General features: G+C 29.0%; 22 non-coding genes across 22 annotated transcripts; all 22 read right to left on the bottom strand.

The window, feature by feature from the left end:
- Nucleotides 1-83: 83 nt before the first annotated feature.
- TRNAC-GCA (transfer RNA cysteine (anticodon GCA)) lies at nt 84-155 on the bottom strand. The gene has a single exon. It is a non-coding gene; the product is annotated as a tRNA-Cys (tRNA).
- Nucleotides 156-557: 402 nt separating this feature from the next.
- Nucleotides 558-629, bottom strand: TRNAC-GCA (transfer RNA cysteine (anticodon GCA)). Its single transcript has one exon. It is a non-coding gene; the product is annotated as a tRNA-Cys (tRNA).
- A 402-nt stretch (nt 630-1,031) lies between these two features.
- Nucleotides 1,032-1,103, bottom strand: TRNAC-GCA (transfer RNA cysteine (anticodon GCA)). Its single transcript has one exon. It is a non-coding gene; the product is annotated as a tRNA-Cys (tRNA).
- A 402-nt stretch (nt 1,104-1,505) lies between these two features.
- On the bottom strand, nt 1,506-1,577 carry TRNAC-GCA (transfer RNA cysteine (anticodon GCA)). Its single transcript has one exon. It is a non-coding gene; the product is annotated as a tRNA-Cys (tRNA).
- A 402-nt stretch (nt 1,578-1,979) lies between these two features.
- TRNAC-GCA (transfer RNA cysteine (anticodon GCA)) lies at nt 1,980-2,051 on the bottom strand. The gene has a single exon. It is a non-coding gene; the product is annotated as a tRNA-Cys (tRNA).
- Nucleotides 2,052-2,455: 404 nt separating this feature from the next.
- Nucleotides 2,456-2,527, bottom strand: TRNAC-GCA (transfer RNA cysteine (anticodon GCA)). Its single transcript has one exon. It is a non-coding gene; the product is annotated as a tRNA-Cys (tRNA).
- A 1,828-nt stretch (nt 2,528-4,355) lies between these two features.
- On the bottom strand, nt 4,356-4,427 carry TRNAC-GCA (transfer RNA cysteine (anticodon GCA)). The gene has a single exon. It is a non-coding gene; the product is annotated as a tRNA-Cys (tRNA).
- A 402-nt stretch (nt 4,428-4,829) lies between these two features.
- On the bottom strand, nt 4,830-4,901 carry TRNAC-GCA (transfer RNA cysteine (anticodon GCA)). Its single transcript has one exon. It is a non-coding gene; the product is annotated as a tRNA-Cys (tRNA).
- Nucleotides 4,902-5,303: 402 nt separating this feature from the next.
- TRNAC-GCA (transfer RNA cysteine (anticodon GCA)) lies at nt 5,304-5,375 on the bottom strand. The gene has a single exon. It is a non-coding gene; the product is annotated as a tRNA-Cys (tRNA).
- A 402-nt stretch (nt 5,376-5,777) lies between these two features.
- TRNAC-GCA (transfer RNA cysteine (anticodon GCA)) lies at nt 5,778-5,849 on the bottom strand. The gene has a single exon. It is a non-coding gene; the product is annotated as a tRNA-Cys (tRNA).
- A 404-nt stretch (nt 5,850-6,253) lies between these two features.
- Nucleotides 6,254-6,325, bottom strand: TRNAC-GCA (transfer RNA cysteine (anticodon GCA)). The gene has a single exon. It is a non-coding gene; the product is annotated as a tRNA-Cys (tRNA).
- Nucleotides 6,326-7,200: 875 nt separating this feature from the next.
- On the bottom strand, nt 7,201-7,272 carry TRNAC-GCA (transfer RNA cysteine (anticodon GCA)). The gene has a single exon. It is a non-coding gene; the product is annotated as a tRNA-Cys (tRNA).
- An 880-nt stretch (nt 7,273-8,152) lies between these two features.
- Nucleotides 8,153-8,224, bottom strand: TRNAC-GCA (transfer RNA cysteine (anticodon GCA)). Its single transcript has one exon. It is a non-coding gene; the product is annotated as a tRNA-Cys (tRNA).
- A 410-nt stretch (nt 8,225-8,634) lies between these two features.
- On the bottom strand, nt 8,635-8,706 carry TRNAC-GCA (transfer RNA cysteine (anticodon GCA)). The gene has a single exon. It is a non-coding gene; the product is annotated as a tRNA-Cys (tRNA).
- An 875-nt stretch (nt 8,707-9,581) lies between these two features.
- On the bottom strand, nt 9,582-9,653 carry TRNAC-GCA (transfer RNA cysteine (anticodon GCA)). The gene has a single exon. It is a non-coding gene; the product is annotated as a tRNA-Cys (tRNA).
- An 880-nt stretch (nt 9,654-10,533) lies between these two features.
- Nucleotides 10,534-10,605, bottom strand: TRNAC-GCA (transfer RNA cysteine (anticodon GCA)). The gene has a single exon. It is a non-coding gene; the product is annotated as a tRNA-Cys (tRNA).
- Nucleotides 10,606-11,015: 410 nt separating this feature from the next.
- On the bottom strand, nt 11,016-11,087 carry TRNAC-GCA (transfer RNA cysteine (anticodon GCA)). The gene has a single exon. It is a non-coding gene; the product is annotated as a tRNA-Cys (tRNA).
- Nucleotides 11,088-11,497: 410 nt separating this feature from the next.
- On the bottom strand, nt 11,498-11,569 carry TRNAC-GCA (transfer RNA cysteine (anticodon GCA)). The gene has a single exon. It is a non-coding gene; the product is annotated as a tRNA-Cys (tRNA).
- A 402-nt stretch (nt 11,570-11,971) lies between these two features.
- On the bottom strand, nt 11,972-12,043 carry TRNAC-GCA (transfer RNA cysteine (anticodon GCA)). Its single transcript has one exon. It is a non-coding gene; the product is annotated as a tRNA-Cys (tRNA).
- Nucleotides 12,044-12,445: 402 nt separating this feature from the next.
- Nucleotides 12,446-12,517, bottom strand: TRNAC-GCA (transfer RNA cysteine (anticodon GCA)). The gene has a single exon. It is a non-coding gene; the product is annotated as a tRNA-Cys (tRNA).
- Nucleotides 12,518-12,919: 402 nt separating this feature from the next.
- TRNAC-GCA (transfer RNA cysteine (anticodon GCA)) lies at nt 12,920-12,991 on the bottom strand. Its single transcript has one exon. It is a non-coding gene; the product is annotated as a tRNA-Cys (tRNA).
- A 404-nt stretch (nt 12,992-13,395) lies between these two features.
- On the bottom strand, nt 13,396-13,467 carry TRNAC-GCA (transfer RNA cysteine (anticodon GCA)). Its single transcript has one exon. It is a non-coding gene; the product is annotated as a tRNA-Cys (tRNA).
- Nucleotides 13,468-13,618: the final 151 nt, after the last annotated feature.

Raw genomic sequence — 13,618 nt, 5'->3', positions numbered from 1 at the left:
ATTCAACGTTATATGCCTAAAATGTTTTAATGGATAAACAAGTAATAAAGCTAGAATTATTTGGTTTAAAAAGATTTATCTTCAGGGGGCACTCGGAGTTGAACCAAGGACCTCTTGATCTGCAGTCAAATGCTCTGCCACTGAGCTATACCCCCAAAACTTAAGCAATGCACACTCTTTTTTTTTTTTTTTAATTTACATTAAAGCTGTAAGAACTTTACAAAGTTTTACATTGTGATTATTTTTTCTTTCCGATGCATTTTTCTTCTCTAAAAATCTTTAATGAATTCAAAAAGTACAGACAAATAATCAGGAATTTTTATTTTACAAGTCAATTCTTAGTTTTAGAGTCTTCCAAAGTGCTAAAAGTATCATCTTATAGATTTTTTACATTGACTTTTTACAGACAACGTTTTTCGACCTTTTGGCTGATTTTTTAAATAGATTTCATATGAAGAAAGCACATCAATATGCTTTCAACGTTATATGCCTAAAATGTTTTAATGGATAAACATGTAATAAAGCTAGAATTATTTGGTTTAAAAAGATTAATCTTCAGGGGGCACTCGGAGTTGAACCAAGGACCTCTTAATCTGCAGTCAAATGCTCTGCCACTGAGCTATACCCCCAAAACTTAAATAATGCACCCTCTTTTTTTTTTTTTTTTTAATTACATTAAAGCTATAAGAACTTTACAAAGTTTTGCATTGTGATTATTTTTTCTTTCCGATGCATTTTTCTTCTCTAAAAATCTTTAATGAATTCAAAAAGTACAGACAAATAATCAGGAATTTTTATTTTACAAGTCAATTCTTAGTTTTAGAGTCTTCCAAAGTGCTAAAAGTATCATCTTATAGATTTTTTACATTGACTTTTTCAGACAACGTTTTTCGACCTTTTGGCTGATTTTTTAAATAGATTTCATATGAAGAAAGCACATCAATATGCATTCAACGTTATATGCCTAAAATGTTTTAATGGATAAACAAGTAATAAAGCAAGAATTATTTGGTTTAAAAAGATTTATCTTCAGGGGGCACTCGGAGTTGAACCAAGGACCTCTTGATCTGCAGTCAAATGCTCTGCCACTGAGCTATACCCCCAAAACTTAAGCAATGCACACTCTTTTTTTTTTTTTTTAATTTACATTAAAGCTGTAAGAACTTTACAAAGTTTTACATTGTGATTATTTTTTCTTTCCGATGCATTTTTCTTCTCTAAAAATCTTTAATGAATTCAAAAAGTACAGACAAATAATCAGGAATTTTTATTTTACAAGTCAATTCTTAGTTTTAGAGTCTTCCAAAGTGCTAAAAGTATCATCTTATAGATTTTTTACATTGACTTTTTACAGACAACGTTTTTCGACCTTTTGGCTGATTTTTTAAATAGATTTCATATGAAGAAAGCACATCAATATGCATTCAACGTTATATGCCTAAAATGTTTTAATGGATAAACATGTAATAAAGCTAGAATTATTTGGTTTAAAAATATTTATCTTCAGGGGGCACTCGGAGTTGAACCAAGGACCTCTTAATCTGCAGTCAAATGCTCTGCCACTGAGCTATACCCCCAAAACTTAAATAATGCACCCTCTTTTTTTTTTTTTTTTTAATTACATTAAAGCTATAAGAACTTTACAAAGTTTTGCATTGTGATTATTTTTTCTTTCCGATGCATTTTTCTTCTCTAAAAATCTTTAATGAATTCAAAAAGTACAGACAAATAATCAGGAATTTTTATTTTACAAGTCAATTCTTAGTTTTAGAGTCTTCCAAAGTGCTAAAAGTATCATCTTATAGATTTTTTACATTGACTTTTTCAGACAACGTTTTTCGACCTTTTGGCTGATTTTTTAAATAGATTTCATATGAAGAAAGCACATCAATATGCATTCAACGTTATATGCCTAAAATGTTTTAATGGATAAACAAGTAATAAAGCAAGAATTATTTGGTTTAAAAAGATTTATCTTCAGGGGGCACTCGGAGTTGAACCAAGGACCTCTTGATCTGCAGTCAAATGCTCTGCCACTGAGCTATACCCCCAAAACTTAAGTAATGCACCCTCTTTTTTTTTTTTTTTTTAATTTACATTAAAGCTATAAGAACTTTACAAAGTTTTACATTGTGATTATTTTTTCTTTCCGATGCATTTTTCTTCTCTAAAAATCTTTAATGAATTCAAAAAGTACAGACAAATAATCAGGAATTTTTATTTTACAAGTCAATTCTTAGTTTTAGAGTCTTCCAAAGTGCTAAAAGTATCATCTTATAGATTTTTTACATTGACTTTTTACAGACAACGTTTTTCGACCTTTTGGCTGATTTTTTAAATAGATTTCATATGAAGAAAGCACATCAATATGCATTCAACGTTATATGCCTAAAATGTTTTAATGGATAAACAAGTAATAAAGCTAGAATTATTTGGTTTAAAAAGATTTATCTTCAGGGGGCACTCGGAGTTGAACCAAGGACCTCTTAATCTGCAGTCAAATGCTCTGCCACTGAGCTATACCCCCAAAACTTAAGTAATGCACCCTCTATTTTTTTTTTTTTTTATTACATTAAAGCTATAAGAACTTAACAAAGTTTTACATTGTGATTATTCTTTCTTTCCGATGCATTTTTCTTCTCTAAAAATCTTTAATGAATTCAAAAAGTACAGACAAATAATCAGGAATTTTTATTTTACAAGTCAATTCTTAGTTTTAGAGTCTTCCAAAGTGCTAAAAGTATCATCTTAAAGATTTTTTACATTGACTTTTTCAGACAACGTTTTTTGACCTTTTGGCTGATTTTTTAAATAGATTTCATATGAAGAAAGCACATCAATATGCATTCAACGTTATATGCCTAAAATGTTTTAATAGATAAACAAGTAATAAAGCTAGAATTATTTGGTTTAAAAAGATTTATCTTCAGGGGGCACTCGGAGTTGAACCAAGGACCTCTTGATCTGAAGTCAAATGCTCTGCCACTGAGATATACCCCCAAAACTTAAGCAATGCACACTCTTTTTTTTTTTTTTTAAATTACATTAAACCTATAAGAACTTTACAAAGTTTTACATTGTGATTATTTTTTCTTTCCGATGCATTTTTCTTCTCTAAAAATCTTTAATGAATTCAAAAAGTACAGACAAATAATCAGGAATTTTTATTTTACAAGTCAATTCTTAGTTTTATAGTCTTCCAAAGTGCCAAAAGTATCATCTTATAGATTTTTTACATTGACTTTTTACAGACAACATTTTTCGACCTTTTGGCTGATTTTTTAAATAGATTTCATATGAAGAAAGCACATCAATATGCATTCAACGTTATATGCCTAAAATGTTTTAATGGATAAACATGTAATAAAGCTAGAATTATTTGGTTTAAAAAGATTTATCTTCAGGGGGCACTCGGAGTTGAATCAAGGACCTCTTAATCTGCAGTCAAATGCTCTGCCACTGAGCTATACCCCCAAAACTTAAATAATGCACCCTTTTTTTTTTTTTTTTTAATTACATTAAAGCTATAAGAACTTTACAAAGTTTTGCATTGTGATTATTTTTTCTTTCCGATGCATTTTTCTTCTCTAAAAATCTTTAATGAATTCAAAAAGTACAGACAAATAATCAGGAATTTTTATTTTACAAGTCAATTCTTAGTTTTAGAGTCTTCCAAAGTGCTAAAAGTATCATCTTATAGATTTTTTACATTGACTTTTTCAGACAACGTTTTTCGACCTTTTGGCTGATTTTTTAAATAGATTTCATATGAAGAAAGCACATCAATATGCATTCAACGTTATATGCCTAAAATGTTTTAATGGATAAACAAGTAATAAAGCTAGAATTATTTGGTTTAAAAAGATTTATCTTCAGGGGCACTCGGAGTTGAACCAAGGACCTCTTAATCTGCAGTCAAATGCTCTGCCACTGAGCTATACCCCCAAAACTTAAGTAATGCACCCTCTTTTTTTTTTTTTTTTTTTTTTTAAATTACATTAAAGCTATAAGAACTTTACAAAGTTTTACATTGTGATTATTTTTTCTTTCCGATGCATTTTTCTTCTCTAAAAATCTTTAATGAATTCAAAAAGTACAGACAAATAATCAGGAATTTTTATTTTACAAGTCAATTCTTAGTTTTAGAGTCTTCCAAAGTGCTAAAAGTATCATCTTATAGATTTTTTACATTGACTTTTTACAGACAACGTTTTTCGACCTTTTGGCTGATTTTTTAAATAGATTTCATATGAAGAAAGCACATCAATATGCATTCAACGTTATATGCCTAAAATGTTTTAATGGATAAACAAGTAATAAAGCTAGAATTATTTGGTTTAAAAAGATTTATCTTCAGGGGGCACTCGGAGTTGAACCAAGGACCTCTTAATCTGCAGTCAAATGCTCTGCCACTGAGCTATACCCCCAAAACTTAAGTAATGCACCCTCTATTTTTTTTTTTTTTTTATTACATTAAAGCTATAAGAACTTAACAAAGTTTTACATTGTGATTATTCTTTCTTTCCGATGCATTTTTCTTCTCTAAAAATCTTTAATGAATTCAAAAAGTATAGACAAATAATCAGGAATTTTTATTTTACAAGTCAATTCTTAGTTTTAGAGTCTTCCAAAGTGCTAAAAGTATCATCTTATAGATTTTTTACATTGACTTTTTCAGACAACGTTTTTTGACCTTTTGGCTGATTTTTTAAATAGATTTCATATGAAGAAAGCACATCAATATGCATTCAACGTTATATGCCTAAAATGTTTTAATGGATAAACAAGTAATAAAGCTAGAATTATTTGGTTTAAAAAGATTTATCTTCAGGGGGCACTCGGAGTTGAACCAAGGACCTCTTGATCTGCAGTCAAATGCTCTGCCACTGAGCTATACCCCCAAAACTTAAGCAATGCACACTCTTTTTTTTTTTTTTTAATTTACATTAAAGCTGTAAGAACTTTACAAAGTTTTACATTGTGATTATTTTTTCTTTCCGATGCATTTTTCTTCTCTAAAAATCTTTAATGAATTCAAAAAGTACAGACAAATAATCAGGATTTTTTATTTTACAAGTCAATTCTTAGTTTTAGAGTCTTCCAAAGTGCTAAAAGTATCATCTTATAGATTTTTTACATTGACTTTTTACAGACAACGTTTTTCGACCTTTTGGCTGATTTTTTAAATAGATTTCATATGAAGAAAGCACATCAATATGCATTCAACGTTATATGCCTAAAATGTTTTAATGGATAAACAAGTAATAAAGCTAGAATTATTTGGTTTAAAAAGATTTATCTTCAGGGGGCACTCGGAGTTGAACCAAGGACCTCTTAATCTGCAGTCAAATGCTCTGCCACTGAGCTATACCCCCAAAACTTAAATAATGCACCCTCTTTTTTTTTTTTTTTTTAATTACATTAAAGCTATAAGAACTTTACAAAGTTTTGCATTGTGATTATTTTTTCTTTCCGATGCATTTTTCTTCTCTAAAAATCTTTAATGAATTCAAAAAGTACAGACAAATAATCAGGAATTTTTATTTTACAAGTCAATTCTTAGTTTTAGAGTCTTCCAAAGTGCTAAAAGTATCATCTTATAGATTTTTTACATTGACTTTTTCAGACAACGTTTTTCGACCTTTTGGCTGATTTTTTAAATAGATTTCATATGAAGAAAGCACATCAATATGCATTCAACGTTATATGCCTAAAATGTTTTAATGGATAAACAAGTAATAAAGCAAGAATTATTTGGTTTAAAAAGATTTATCTTCAGGGGGCACTCGGAGTTGAACCAAGGACCTCTTGATCTGCAGTCAAATGCTCTGCCACTGAGCTATACCCCCAAAACTTAAGTAATGCACCCTCTTTTTTTTTTTTTTTTTAATTTACATTAAAGCTATAAGAACTTTACAAAGTTTTACATTGTGATTATTTTTTCTTTCCGATGCATTTTTCTTCTCTAAAAATCTTTAATGAATTCAAAAAGTACAGACAAATAATCAGGAATTTTTATTTTACAAGTCAATTCTTAGTTTTAGAGTCTTCCAAAGTGCTAAAAGTATCATCTTATAGATTTTTTACATTGACTTTTTACAGACAACGTTTTTCGACCTTTTGGCTGATTTTTTAAATAGATTTCATATGAAGAAAGCACATCAATATGCATTCAACGTTATATGCCTAAAATGTTTTAATGGATAAACAAGTAATAAAGCTAGAATTATTTGGTTTAAAAAGATTTATCTTCAGGGGGCACTCGGAGTTGAACCAAGGACCTCTTAATCTGCAGTCAAATGCTCTGCCACTGAGCTATACCCCCAAAACTTAAGTAATGCACCCTCTATTTTTTTTTTTTTTCATTACATTAAAGCTATAAGAACTTAACAAAGTTTTACATTGTGATTATTCTTTCTTTCCGATGCATTTTTCTTCTCTAAAAATCTTTAATGAATTCAAAAAGTACAGACAAATAATCAGGAATTTTTATTTTACAAGTCAATTCTTAGTTTTAGAGTCTTCCAAAGTGCTAAAAGTATCATCTTAAAGATTTTTTACATTGACTTTTTCAGACAACGTTTTTTGACCTTTTGGCTGATTTTTTAAATAGATTTCATATGAAGAAAGCACATCAATATGCATTCAACGTTATATGCCTAAAATGTTTTAATGGATAAACAAGTAATAAAGCTAGAATTATTTGGTTTAAAAAGATTTATCTTCAGGGAGCTCTCGGAGTTGAACCAAGGACCTCTTGATCTGAAGTCAAATGCTCTGCCACTGAGATATACCCCCAAAACTTAAGCAATGCACACTCTTTTTTTTTTTTTTTAAATTACATTAAACCTATAAGAACTTTACAAAGTTTTACATTGTGATTATTTTTTCTTTCCGATGCATTTTTCTTCTTTAAAAATCTTTAATGAATTCAAAAAGTACAGACAAATAATCAGGAATTTTTATTTTACAAGTCAATTCTTAGTTTTAGAGTCTTCCAAAGTGCTAAAAGTATCATCTTATAGATTTTTTACATTGACTTTTTACAGACAACGTTTTTCGACCTTTTGGCTGATTTTTTAAATAGATTTCATATGAAGAAAGCACATCAATATGCATTCAACGTTATATGCCTAAAATGCTTTAATGGATAAACAAGTAATAAAGCTAGAATTATTTGGTTTAAAAAGATTTATCTTCAGGGGGCACTCGGAGTTGAACCAAGGACCTCTTGATCTGCAGTCAAATGCTCTGCCACTGAGCTATACCCCCAAAACTTAAGTAATGCACACTCTTTTTTTTTTTTTTTTTTTTTAATTTACATGAAAGCTGTAAGAACTTTACAAAGTTTTACATTGTGATTATTTTTTCTTTCCGATGCATTTTTCTTCTCTAAAAATCTTTAATGAATTCAAAAAGTACAGACAAATAATCAGGAATTTTTATTTTACAAGTCAATTCTTAGTTTTATAGTCTTCCAAAGTGCCAAAAGTATCATCTTATAGATTTTTTACATTGACTTTTTACAGACAACATTTTTCGACCTTTTGGCTGATTTTTTAAATAGATTTCATATGAAGAAAGCACATCAATATGCATTCAACGTTATATGCCTAAAATGTTTTAATGGATAAACATGTAATAAAGCTAGAATTATTTGGTTTAAAAAGATTTATCTTCAGGGGGCACTCGGAGTTGAATCAAGGACCTCTTAATCTGCAGTCAAATGCTCTGCCACTGAGCTATACCCCCAAAACTTAAATAATGCACCCTTTTTTTTTTTTTTTTTAATTACATTAAAGCTATAAGAACTTTACAAAGTTTTGCATTGTGATTATTTTTTCTTTCCGATGCATTTTTCTTCTCTAAAAATCTTTAATGAATTCAAAAAGTACAGACAAATAATCAGGAATTTTTATTTTACAAGTCAATTCTTAGTTTTAGAGTCTTCCAAAGTGCTAAAAGTATCATCTTATAGATTTTTTACATTGACTTTTTCAGACAACGTTTTTCGACCTTTTGGCTGATTTTTTAAATAGATTTCATATGAAGAAAGCACATCAATATGCATTCAACGTTATATGCCTAAAATGTTTTAATGGATAAACAAGTAATAAAGCTAGAATTATTTGGTTTAAAAAGATTTATCTTCAGGGGGCACTCGGAGTTGAACCAAGGACCTCTTAATCTGCAGTCAAATGCTCTGCCACTGAGCTATACCCCCAAAACTTAAGTAATGCACCCTCTTTTTTTTTTTTTTTTTTTTTTTAAATTACATTAAAGCTATAAGAACTTTACAAAGTTTTACATTGTGATTATTTTTTCTTTCCGATGCATTTTTCTTCTCTAAAAATCTTTAATGAATTCAAAAAGTACAAACAAATAATCAGGATTTTTTATTTTACAAGTCAATTCTTAGTTTTAGAGTCTTCCAAAGTGCTAAAAGTATCATCTTATAGATTTTTTACATTGACTTTTTACAGACAACGTTTTTCGACCTTTTGGCTGACTTTTTAAATAGATTTCATATGAAGAAAGCACATCAATATGCATTCAACGTTATATGCCTAAAATGTTTTAATGGATAAACAAGTAATAAAGCTAGAATTATTTGGTTTAAAAAGATTTATCTTCAGGGGGCACTCGGAGTTGAACCAAGGACCTCTTAATCTGCAGTCAAATGCTCTGCCACTGAGCTATACCCCCAAAACTTAAGTAATGCACCCTCTATTTTTTTTTTTTTTCATTACATTAAAGCTATAAGAACTTAACAAAGTTTTACATTGTGATTATTCTTTCTTTCCGATGCATTTTTCTTCTCTAAAAATCTTTAATGAATTCAAAAAGTACAGACAAATAATCAGGAATTTTTATTTTACAAGTCAATTCTTAGTTTTAGAGTCTTCCAAAGTGCTAAAAGTATCATCTTAAAGATTTTTTACATTGACTTTTTCAGACAACGTTTTTTGACCTTTTGGCTGATTTTTTAAATAGATTTCATATGAAGAAAGCACATCAATATGCATTCAACGTTATATGCCTAAAATGTTTTAATGGATAAACAAGTAATAAAGCTAGAATTATTTGGTTTAAAAAGATTTATCTTCAGGGAGCTCTCGGAGTTGAACCAAGGACCTCTTGATCTGAAGTCAAATGCTCTGCCACTGAGATATACCCCCAAAACTTAAGCAATGCACACTCTTTTTTTTTTTTTTTAAATTACATTAAACCTATAAGAACTTTACAAAGTTTTACATTGTGATTATTTTTTCTTTCCGATGCATTTTTCTTCTTTAAAAATCTTTAATGAATTCAAAAAGTACAGACAAATAATCAGGAATTTTTATTTTACAAGTCAATTCTTAGTTTTAGAGTCTTCCAAAGTGCTAAAAGTATCATCTTATAGATTTTTTACATTGACTTTTTACAGACAACGTTTTTCGACCTTTTGGCTGATTTTTTAAATAGATTTCATATGAAGAAAGCACATCAATATGCATTCAACGTTATATGCCTAAAATGCTTTAATGGATAAACAAGTAATAAAGCTAGAATTATTTGGTTTAAAAAGATTTATCTTCAGGGGGCACTCGGAGTTGAACCAAGGACCTCTTGATCTGCAGTCAAATGCTCTGCCACTGAGCTATACCCCCAAAACTTAAGTAATGCACACTCTTTTTTTTTTTTTTTTTTTTTAATTTACATGAAAGCTGTAAGAACTTTACAAAGTTTTACATTGTGATTATTTTTTCTTTCCGATGCATTTTTCTTCTCTAAAAATCTTTAATGAATTCAAAAAGTACAGACAAATAATCAGGAATTTTTATTTTACAAGTCAATTCTTAGTTTTATAGTCTTCCAAAGTGCCAAAAGTATCATCTTATAGATTTTTTACATTGACTTTTTACAGACAACATTTTTCGACCTTTTGGCTGATTTTTTAAATAGATTTCATATGAAGAAAGCACATCAATATGCATTCAACGTTATATGCCTAAAATGTTTTAATGGATAAACATGTAATAAAGCTAGAATTATTTGGTTTAAAAAGATTTATCTTCAGGGGGCACTCGGAGTTGAATCAAGGACCTCTTAATCTGCAGTCAAATGCTCTGCCACTGAGCTATACCCCCAAAACTTAAATAATGCACCCTTTTTTTTTTTTTTTTTAATTACATTAAAGCTATAAGAACTTTACAAAGTTTTGCATTGTGATTATTTTTTCTTTCCGATGCATTTTTCTTCTCTAAAAATCTTTAATGAATTCAAAAAGTACAGACAAATAATCAGGAATTTTTATTTTACAAGTCAATTCTTAGTTTTAGAGTCTTCCAAAGTGCTAAAAGTATCATCTTATAGATTTTTTACATTGACTTTTTCAGACAACGTTTTTCGACCTTTTGGCTGATTTTTTAAATAGATTTCATATGAAGAAAGCACATCAATATGCATTCAACGTTATATGCCTAAAATGTTTTAATGGATAAACAAGTAATAAAGCTAGAATTATTTGGTTTAAAAAGATTTATCTTCAGGGGGCACTCGGAGTTGAACCAAGGACCTCTTAATCTGCAGTCAAATGCTCTGCCACTGAGCTATACCCCCAAAACTTAAGTAATGCACCCTCTTTTTTTTTTTTTTTTTTTTTTTAAATTACATTAAAGCTATAAGAACTTTACAAAGTTTTACATTGTGATTATTTTTTCTTTCCGATGCATTTTTCTTCTCTAAAAATCTTTAATGAATTCAAAAAGTACAAACAAATAATCAGGATTTTTTATTTTACAAGTCAATTCTTAGTTTTAGAGTCTTCCAAAGTGCTAAAAGTATCATCTTATAGATTTTTTACATTGACTTTTTACAGACAACGTTTTTCGACCTTTTGGCTGATTTTTTAAATAGATTTCATATGAAGAAAGCACATCAATATGCATTCAACGTTATATGCCTAAAATGTTTTAATGGATAAACAAGTAATAAAGCTAGAATTATTTGGTTTAAAAAGATTTATCTTCAGGGGGCACTCGGAGTTGAACCAAGGACCTCTTAATCTGCAGTCAAATGCTCTGCCACTGAGCTATACCCCCAAAACTTAAGTAATGCACCCTCTTTTTTTTTTTTTTTTTTTTTTTAAATTACATTAAAGCTATAAGAACTTTACAAAGTTTTACATTGTGATTATTTTTTCTTTCCGATGCATTTTTCTTCTCTAAAAATCTTTAATGAATTCAAAAAGTACAAACAAATAATCAGGATTTTTTATTTTACAAGTCAATTCTTAGTTTTAGAGTCTTCCAAAGTGCTAAAAGTATCATCTTATAGATTTTTTACATTGACTTTTTACAGACAACGTTTTTCGACCTTTTGGCTGATTTTTTAAATAGATTTCATATGAAGAAAGCACATCAATATGCATTCAACGTTATATGCCTAAAATGTTTTAATGGATAAACAAGTAATAAAGCTAGAATTATTTGGTTTAAAAAGATTTATCTTCAGGGGGCACTCGGAGTTGAACCAAGGACCTCTTAATCTGCAGTCAAATGCTCTGCCACTGAGCTATACCCCCAAAACTTAAGTAATGCACCCTCTATTTTTTTTTTTTTTTTATAACATTTAAGCTATAAGAACTTAACAAAGTTTTACATTGTGATTATTCTTTCTTTCCGATGCATTTTTCTTCTCTAAAAATCTTTAATGAATTCAAAAAGTATAGACAAATAATCAGGAATTTTTATTTTACAAGTCAATTCTTAGTTTTAGAGTCTTCCAAAGTGCTAAAAGTATCATCTTATAGATTTTTTACATTGACTTTTTCAGACAACGTTTTTTGACCTTTTGGCTGATTTTTTAAATAGATTTCATATGAAGAAAGCACATCAATATGCATTCAACGTTATATGCCTAAAATGTTTTAATGGATAAACAAGTAATAAAGCTAGAATTATTTGGTTTAAAAAGATTTATCTTCAGGGGGCACTCGGAGTTGAACCAAGGACCTCTTGATCTGCAGTCAAATGCTCTGCCACTGAGCTATACCCCCAAAACTTAAGCAATGCACACTCTTTTTTTTTTTTTTTAATTTACATTAAAGCTGTAAGAACTTTACAAAGTTTTACATTGTGATTATTTTTTCTTTCCGATGCATTTTTCTTCTCTAAAAATCTTTAATGAATTCAAAAAGTACAGACAAATAATCAGGAATTTTTATTTTACAAGTCAATTCTTAGTTTTAGAGTCTTCCAAAGTGCTAAAAGTATCATCTTATAGATTTTTTACATTGACTTTTTACAGACAACGTTTTTCGACCTTTTGGCTGATTTTTTAAATAGATTTCATATGAAGAAAGCACATCAATATGCATTCAACGTTATATGCCTAAAATGTTTTAATGGATAAACATGTAATAAAGCTAGAATTATTTGGTTTAAAAAGATTTATCTTCAGGGGGCACTCGGAGTTGAACCAAGGACCTCTTAATCTGCAGTCAAATGCTCTGCCACTGAGCTATACCCCCAAAACTTAAATAATGCACCCTCTTTTTTTTTTTTTTTTTAATTACATTAAAGCTATAAGAACTTTACAAAGTTTTGCATTGTGATTATTTTTTCTTTCCGATGCATTTTTCTTCTCTAAAAATCTTTAATGAATTCAAAAAGTACAGACAAATAATCAGGAATTTTTATTTTACAAGTCAATTCTTAGTTTTAGAGTCTTCCAAAGTGCTAAAAGTATCATCTTATAGATTTTTTACATTGACTTTTTCAGACAACGTTTTTCGACCTTTTGGCTGATTTTTTAAATAGATTTCATATGAAGAAAGCACATCAATATGCATTCAACGTTATATGCCTAAAATGTTTTAATGGATAAACAAGTAATAAAGCAAGAATTATTTGGTTTAAAAAGATTTATCTTCAGGGGGCACTCGGAGTTGAACCAAGGACCTCTTGATCTGCAGTCAAATGCTCTGCCACTGAGCTATACCCCCAAAACTTAAGTAATGCACCCTCTTTTTTTTTTTTTTTTTAATTTACATTAAAGCTATAAGAACTTTACAAAGTTTTACATTGTGATTATTTTTTCTTTCCGATGCATTTTTCTTCTCTAAAAATCTTTAATGAATTCAAAAAGTACAGACAAATAATCAGGAATTTTTATTTTACAAGTCAATTCTTAGTTTTAGAGTCTTCCAAAGTGCTAAAAGTATCATCTTATAGATTTTTTACATTGACTTTTTACAGACAACGTTTTTCGACCTTTTGGCTGATTTTTTAAATAGATTTCATATGAAGAAAGCACATCAATATGCATTCAACGTTATATGCCTAAAATGTTTTAATGGATAAACAAGTAATAAAGCTAGAATTATTTGGTTTAAAAAGATTTATCTTCAGGGGGCACTCGGAGTTGAACCAAGGACCTCTTAATCTGCAGTCAAATGCTCTGCCACTGAGCTATACCCCCAAAACTTAAGTAATGCACCCTCTTTTTTTTTTTTTTTTTTTTTTTAAATTACATTAAAGCTATAAGAACTTTACAAAGTTTTACATTGTGATTATTTTTTCTTTCCGATGCATTTTTCTTCTCTAAAAATCTTTAATGAATTCAAAAAGTA

This window comes from Phyllobates terribilis, unplaced genomic scaffold (genome assembly GCF_046119375.1).
Source record: "Phyllobates terribilis strain yellow unplaced genomic scaffold, ASM4611937v1 Scaffold_1__5_contigs__length_1240528914, whole genome shotgun sequence".
NCBI classification, from domain to species: Eukaryota; Metazoa; Chordata; class Amphibia; order Anura; family Dendrobatidae; genus Phyllobates; species Phyllobates terribilis.
This window is presented reverse-complemented; position numbering and strand designations above follow the sequence as displayed.